The 8,157-nt window shown below is 48.8% G+C and overlaps 1 protein-coding gene across 1 annotated transcript in view; it reads left to right on the top strand.

The window, feature by feature from the left end:
- The first annotated feature begins 8,015 nt into the window (after positions 1-8,015).
- TRAPPC9 (trafficking protein particle complex 9) overlaps positions 8,016-8,157 on the top strand; it is a 529,205-nt gene continuing 529,063 nt past the window's right edge. Inside the window, exon 1 of the mRNA XM_029923171.1 lies at positions 8,016-8,135. The gene's annotated coding sequence lies outside the window, so the exon portion shown is untranslated. The remainder of the gene's footprint in view (positions 8,136-8,157) is intronic.

The raw sequence follows: 8,157 nt of genomic DNA, 5'->3' as shown, positions 1-8,157 counted from the left end.
CCAGAATCATGTGTGACGTTTAGTTGTGCTGTCGGTCAGAATTCTCTAATCTGGAATGGCTCCTCAGTCTGTCCTTCACTTGCATGACCTCAACAGTTGCTTTTCAAGATCAAAGGTTAGCTGTTTTGTGGAATGTCCCTATTTGGGCTCATGAGTTGTTTCTTCATGATTAAATCCAGGTCATGTATCTTTGGCAGAAATATTACAGCAGTTCTCTTTACGGCCTCCTGTCAGGTGGTGCATGATTTAACATTGTCCCACTAGCACTGATTCAGTTAGATACGAATCCTCTTTGTTATTAAAAAAAATTTAAATGTTTATTCACTTTATGTGAGAGGGAGAGAGAGAGAGAGACAGAGAGAGAGAGAGAGAGAGAGAGAGAGAGAGAGAGAACAAGTGGGGGAGGGGCAGAGAGAAAGGGAGACCCAGAATCTGACGCAGGCTCCAGGCTCTGAGCCATCAGCACAGAGCCTGATGTGGGGCTTGAACCCACTGAACCCAGCTGTGAGATCATGATATGAGCTGAAGTCGGACGCTTAACCCACTGAGCCACCCAGGTGACCTCATTATTTTTTTTTTCTTTTTAAAGTAATCTCTACTCCCAACATGAGGCTCAAACTCATGACCCTCAGATCGAGAGTCCCATGCTTCACTGATTGAGCCAGCCATGGGCCCCTCCTCTTTCTTTTTTTTTTTTTAATTTTAAATTGAGACATAATATATCACCGTGTAAGTTTAGGGTGTGCAGCCTGTTCACTTGATAAACTTATATATTGCAAGAAGTCTACTGCTTTTGTGTTAGCTAACACATCCCATCCCATAATTATTGTTTCTTTTTTGTGGTGGGAACATGTATGATCTAGTTTCTTAGCAACTTTGAAGAATATAATACAGTATTTTTTACTATAATCAACGTATTCATCTTCTAATTGCAAGTTTGCACTCTTTGACCAATGTCTGCAATTTCAACAGACCCCAGCCCCTGGTGACCCACCAATCTACTCTGTTTCTACAAGCAAGCTGAGTCCTTTTTCTCAGAGAAAGAAATGGAAAAGGTATGGATAATTGAGGTCAAAAATACGCTTCCACTTGATCAATGTTTTTTGAATAATTCAACTGATGTTCTTTGAATAATTCAGATATATCCAGTATCAAGTGGGCAGATAGTAGAGACATAACCTCAGTCTTTCCTTTAAAAATTAGCCTTAAGGGCACCTGGGTGGTTCAGTTGGTTGAGCATCTGACTCTTGATTTTGGCTCAGATCATGATTGCAGAGTCGTGGGGTCAAGGCCCGCAATGGGCTCTGTGCTGAGCGTGCAGCTCTCGTGCCCTGCCCCCTCCCCTGCTCACACTCTCTCAAACTAAACTAAACTGAATTAAACGAACATAAAATAAAAATTAGCCTTAATGCTGTAATATTTAAAACATCCAAAAGGTATAAAGAATACTATGATTTGAATTATAATAATATATGCAATATGTATAATATATAACACACATTTTCAATTGGGTTATTACATATTATCTAATATGCAACATATAAAAATATACAATGTGATATAATTTATTATGATATAATATGATATAACATAATATAAAAGTTGAATTCTCAGACCACTGAAGTCAAGAATTAAGCCACTAACCAATTCAGCTAAGTCTCTCTTATGAATTGCTTTTTAGCTTCGGTCGACTATGAATTGGCCCAGAGCTGACTGACCCGGGTTTCCCTGACAAACTGACAAAACCCAAGGTTTTGGAGGCAATTTAAGGCAATTAGATCCTAACTCAGACCAGTCAGGATGCGCGCGCCCGCGCCCTTGCTTAATAGCTACCTAGCTTATTTCTCCACCTGGTGGTCACATATGGAATTGCAGCTACCCATGATACATATATTTTTTTTTTCCTTCCCCTTCTCAGGATTTTTCTCTTAAAAACATTTTCCCCTTATTTAACGTTTATTTTGAAATGTAAAGTGTGCAAGGGGACAGGGTGGCGCTGTTTAAAAAGTTTAAAATGTAAAATCTGATTTGCTTAAGTTGAATATAACTTATCTTTAAATCGCTCTGGTTCTACAAGTTACCACCATGTATTGGGGAGAACTCATAGTATTAGCTGCTCACATTAATAACTTTTCAGTCTTCGATGTATGTAGTTTCTGTGTGTGTGTGTTGGGGGATGTGTTCCTTTGTTGATTCCAAACAGTTATTGCCAATGTATGACAGGCACAGAGGTGGATGCTAGCAGAGACAAGAATGATCTGAATGTCAACTTAACCTGATGCTTCTAAGTATACTTCATGAAACAGGAAACCTCTTTATTAATCTGCAAAAGAAAGAACCCTAGCACAGTAAATTATATTTACTGATCCCCAATAATCTGGTTGATGAACACATATCATTTCTGAGAAAATGTCACAGCTCATTTGCATTGTTAGAAATGTAGTAAATAGAATATTGCAGTCATTACTAGGCTGTTTGGCAATCATTCTTGAGATTCCTGTGAATGTTAAGTTGTTGGTGAAAGTTGGATGGAAAATAGGCTATTTATGTAGTTTCAAAGTATCTTTCCACAATTTATTAATCACGGCAGGTAAGAGCAACTGTGTAGTGGAGAGAGAGCAAGCTCCATCTCAGCTGAGTGATCAGTTATCAGCGGGACAAACTAACATCGTGGGTGGACCGAGATCACACAGGCGCTTACATCATTTCTATGGCATTAAAAAAAAAAAGACACAACCCGAAATTAATGAGAAAGCAGTAGACAAACTCAAATTGAGGAACGGTCTAGAAAATAGCTGGTCTGCATTCTTCCAACATATTAAAGTCACGAAAGCGAAGAAAGTTTGAGAAACCGTTCCAGATACAAGATCTGACAACTAATTGCAATGGGAAAATAGCTACAAAGTATACCGCTAGGATATGTTCATATACCTATATGTATCTAGCTAGAGAATGATAAAAAGCAAATTTGGCAAAAATGTAAACCACTGGTGAATAAGGATAGAGAGTGTATTGGAATTCTTTTTACAATTCTGTAAAATTGGAACATTCCCGTGACTTTGAAATTACTTAAACATGTTCACCCAACACGGTGCTCCCCCACGTAAGCTCTTTGAGGACAAAGAACTGGTCTCCGTAAAATAAAACGACTGTACACTTCTAGAAGAAAGTGAAGGAGCACAGGTCGGTACAAAGAGGAAAGCCATCAGTCCCGGTCCAGCGCTGCCGGGGAAGGTGCAGCGGAAGGTCAGGGGCAGGCCTGCGCGGGGAGGAGGGCCCTCTCTCTGCGCCGAAGGAGCACACAGAAAACACCAGAAGGCGCGGAAGGGCATGGCTTAGGCAGGGAGAGAGAAGGCCCGCCGCTTTGCCTCGAAGTCCAGGCCTGGGCTTGAACGCCAGGCAGCCGGGTGGGCGGGCCGACGGGCTGCAGACGGAGACACAAGTAGGCCCCAGTGCCCCCCGCCCCGCCCCCGCGTCGGGGTTCCCGGCGCCGAGTATCCAGCAGGCGTCGGTCGCGTATTTCTGGGTGGAAAAGGGAGTGCCCACGAGGCAGGCCGTAGGCCCCGCCTCACCCGCAGCGGGGGGGCCCAGCGCGGGGACTTAGGAGCCGCTGACGCACTCAGAACGCCCGCGACGGGCCAGGTTTCCCAGGCAACGAGCGCCGAACCGCGGCCCTGGCGCTCGCGCACGTGCGTCACTTCCGGCCGCTCGCTGCGTACCCTGCGGCCTGTGGAGAGGTTCCAATAGGGAACCTCTCTCCTCGTGTAGCTGGGCTGTCATGGTGGGGCTGGGATCAGCCAACAGCAAACTCTGATTCTGCGGGAGGAGCTTTTGGGGACGCAGGTGGAGCTTGGCTTCCATCGCCCGACCAGTCGCTTTCAAATACGCCCCCTGGGCGCCGCGGTTAAAGGACGCCTAGCACCTGCCAGATCTGGAGCATGCGCACTGCCCACGGACTCAGGTTTAGCGATCAACTGCTCCGGGATTTCCGCTCAGCCGGTGGGATAGCAGAGGGGCGGGCCGGGGGCGTGTCGCAGGGGGGAGTGTCGCACGAGCGAAAGCTTTGATTGGTCAGTCGGAAGCCCCGCTAACCGACCCGCTGTCGACCTCTGGCGGCTCTGGAGTTTCATTCATTCGCTCATTCACTGAATGGATTGATTCACTCAACTTTCCCTGAGAGTACGTTGTGTCGGAGCTTGTGCTCGGGATTTAGACCCGAGTCGGACTCCAGGAGTCCACGATTTGGCAGACTCCCTCCTTTGCAACCGTGTCGCCACTCTTCTCCGCCCTTGCAAAGGGAGGGGACACCCATCCCATCCTCCTGCAAGGACCTCTCCTTCCCGCCCCCCCCCCCCCCCCCCCCCCCCCCCCCCCCCCCCCCCCCCCCCCCCCCCCCCCCCCCCCCCCCCCCCCCCCCCCCCCCCCCCCCCCAGCAGCAGTTGAACTCTGAAAGGCATGGCGTGCGATCCCGGCCCCAGCGCTCAGTGACCGAACCACTTGCATCACTTTACAATCCCCTCGGAGAAGGGTAGCTCTTCGCGCGGAAGTCGTGAGGTTTAAAAGGAGCTTTGGCGTTTATCTTGGTGTTGAATCCCGGCTTTGCCCCTCGTTAGCTCGTGGCCTCTGGTTGTCCAGCGCTGGCTAAGAAGACTCATTTCTGAATAATGCGAAGGTGGAGGGTTTCCTAAACCAAAACCGAATTTTGGCCTCCAGGTTCAAAGCACCCTGTCAAAACAACACATTGGTAATAAAACTGAGTTGTAAATATCCGCTGTCTGAGTCTTATTTCTCAGTTGTTACACACTCAGGAAGGGGAACAAACGGGTGTTACTGCTTAGTCCCCTTAAGTTAGGACAACCTACCTTGTAAAGTCCTTGTAAGGGTTAAATGAGAAATTTTGCGGCCAGCACGTTGCACAGTAGCTGCCAGGTAAGTGGTGGCTGCCTTGCTTTTATCACTTCGAGGGAACAGATGTGAAAGACCGGCCCCGGTGGCTGGTGTTAGTGATGTTAGGTATATTCCGTGCTGGCTTGGGGTTAGAGTGTCCCTGTGAGACAGGACACTGCAGACAAGTGTTTGAGGGACTGCAAGGTAGAACAGAGCCCTACAGGACAAAAAGGAGTTAAACCCTTAATGCTCCTGGGGATCAGAAATCCTGAGGGGCGATGGACTTGGCCCAAAGTAGGGAGATCTTACCACTCGACCAGAACACTTTTAGTCAGGACAGCAGGCATAAACTGGGATTGTTTTGGGCAAATTAAGATGTGTGCTCGCCCTCTCCCAAAGCCAAAGAAGCAGCATGTGACCGAGTTGAGTTTGAGCTTCAGTCTGCCCCACTGTGTCTCAAAACGCTTTCTCCTGCATGATTTTATTTAATCTTGGTGACCTCCCACGACATGATTATCCTCACTTCATGATGAAGACGTTGGGTGATGTAGTTGTGAGTGACGGGGTAGGCCCTCTGCCTGCACGTTGACTTCTGTTTCAGTGACGGTTCTCAACTCCACAAAGCCTCTTGGGCACTGGTCCTCAGCTTTGGGATGTTTCTGAGAAGCCTCAGATTCTGCCTCATCTTACTGGAGAACTTTTTAATAGAGCTCTTGTATCATCAAACTGCACCTCCATTAGGACTTTTGTAGGAGAGGAGCCAAGATGGCGGAACAGCATGAAAGTCGTTTTGTTTTGGTTTTTTTTGTGTGTGTCTTGCATCCCGGACTTCAGAGGGGATCTGGTGTGGGTGAGGTTGGACCCGATTATCTTAGAGGCTCCTTCCAGTCCGACTTGAATCCAGTCTACAGACTTCTTGAGGGCAAGTGTTGCTATCTTCTTTGAATTCTGAACATTCAGAATGGACACTCAGGAAATCTTAAAACTATGAAAGGGGCACAACTTAAGGAGCAAGACAGCCCTGGACTGGTGTGGACACCCCCATGGATGAGTGGAATACAAGCCCCTATATTCTCTGAGCCTCAGTCTTCTCATTGGTAAGAATATAGGATAGTGTCCTCTCTCTCACAGATTTGCTGGAACAATAAAATAAATTAGTACAAGTGAGTACACTTAAACAGAGAAACACTACTAAAATAGCAATGTTTCCTTTTGCCAGCTTTCAGTCTTGCTTCCTAATTGCTTATCTTGGGGCGCCTGGGTGGCTTAGTTGGTTAAGCGTCCGGCTTCAGCTCGGGTCATGGTCTCGCAGTTCACAGGTTTGAGCCCCGTGTCGGGCTCTGTGCTGACAGCTAGCTCAGAGCCTGGGGCCTGTCTTCGGATTCTGTGTCTCCCTCTCTCTCTGACCCTCCCCTGCTCACGCTCTCTCTCTCTCTCTCAAAAAAAAAAAACCATTAAAAAAAAGACTAATTGCTTATTATCTTACTCATTTATAAAGAGAATAAGAATAGAAGAGGACTATGGAGAGAGCACAGGCCATGGAGTCAGACATCCCTGGATTTGAATCCCTAAATAACACCAGCCATTTGTGTAACCACAGCCAAGTGGTGTGTCCTTTCTGGATGTCAGCACTAAGAATAGCTACCCTGCATGGATCTTCAGAAGACAGTGTGAGCTAAGTAATGGAGCTCTATTTCTGGCACCTAGACCCCAATCAAGGGTGGTTCAATAGATGTCTGTTTTCTGTAACCGTCAACCTCCATTCCTACTGCCATGGCAGCCATATTGGGCATCTTTTTGTGTTGTTGTGAAGGCACTCTCCCTCAGTCCCTGCATGCCTCTGTTGGAAACACCTCCTGGCTCTCATTCGCTGGAATCTGCTCTACCTGTTTTTCCCTGAACATCTGTTCTGCTTATAACTCATTCCTACTCTTTGGAAAACAATTCAGTAAAAACTCAGTTGGTTTTCCACTGGCCCTGGGCAAGGATGAGGGATAGCATATTATTATTTTATAGAAAATATGAATAATAAAGTAAGTTATAAAACAGCACTGGGCAGATAGCAACGAGCCAATAAATGCTTACTGGCTAAAAGCAAACATGATGGCTCAGGCTTTTCGTGGCCGCTGTATTTGCTGAGGGGACCATTCTTGTCTTCCATTACATTGAAAAAAAATTAATTAAATTTAAGTAGACTTCCTCCCCAGGTCGGAGCCCAGTGCAAGGACTGAACTCAGGACCCTGACATCAAGACCTGAGCTGAGATGGAGAGTCCAGCGTTTAACCGACAGAGCCACCCAGGTGTCCCTAAAAACATTTTTTAATTGAAAAAGAAATACAAGCATATGGTAAAATATTTAAACCGAACACAAAGATGCACAAGGGAAAGAGCGTCTCCCTCCACCACCTCTGTTCTCGCAGCCCTCCGTGGAGACGCCACTGTTAACAACTCCTTTCCAGACACGCGGTGGGTGCTCTAAGGTATGTTTGTACTTTTCTAGAGAAGTTTAAATCCCTAAGTGGCTTCTGCCCTCGGGAACAGCTGTCCCCGCCCCCACCCCCGGGGCCTGTAGGGTGGAGGCTGGGGTGGGGGGCTGGGTGTGGATGGATTGCTGGGGCTCTCCAGGCGGGCAGAGGTTCGGCCCACGAGGGATGCGGACCACGCTCGCGCCCCTGCCCAGCCCCGGCGGCTGCGCGGGCAAAGCACGCCTCGTAGGACGCCTAGACCGCGCGTGCCTCAGTTTCCAAGCCTGCAAAAGGGGAACTCCCGCACCCAACAGGTAGTTCTGAACATCAGCGCCTGTGGGTGCTAAGTCCCCGGGGCGGCGGGGAGCCTGGCAGGGGGAGGGGGCGGCGGTCGGACACCTTAGGAGTCTAGCTGGGACCTCGGCCGAGGCGTTGAAACTTGAGCAGCGCGTCTTGACGGGGGTTAGAAAGTGGCGCTGGGACTGGTCAGGGCCCTCCTCCGGGGTGTGGCGCCTCAGGAACCGAGGCTTTTCTCCGAGATCCGCAGTCCCTTCCCTCCGGTCTCCTCCCCTCCTCCTTCCCTACCTGTTGTCCTCCGCGTCTCGCATAAAACCCGGAGCGGAGCGCCGGGCCGGACTGGCCCCGCGCATGCGCAGGAGGGTGCCGGCGCGGCCACCGGTAGGAAGCGCCAGCTCTGAGTAGGGGGAGCGGCCGCAGAGGCTGCTCGGCCCCGCCGCCCGCCAGGCCGTTGGCTCCTGCTCCGGGCCCGGGGCGCCGGCTGTGTAAGTGCGAGGTGGGGGGCTC

This window comes from Suricata suricatta, chromosome 15 (genome assembly GCF_006229205.1).
Source record: "Suricata suricatta isolate VVHF042 chromosome 15, meerkat_22Aug2017_6uvM2_HiC, whole genome shotgun sequence".
In the NCBI taxonomy this organism is placed as follows: Eukaryota; Metazoa; Chordata; class Mammalia; order Carnivora; family Herpestidae; genus Suricata; species Suricata suricatta.
This window is presented reverse-complemented; position numbering and strand designations above follow the sequence as displayed.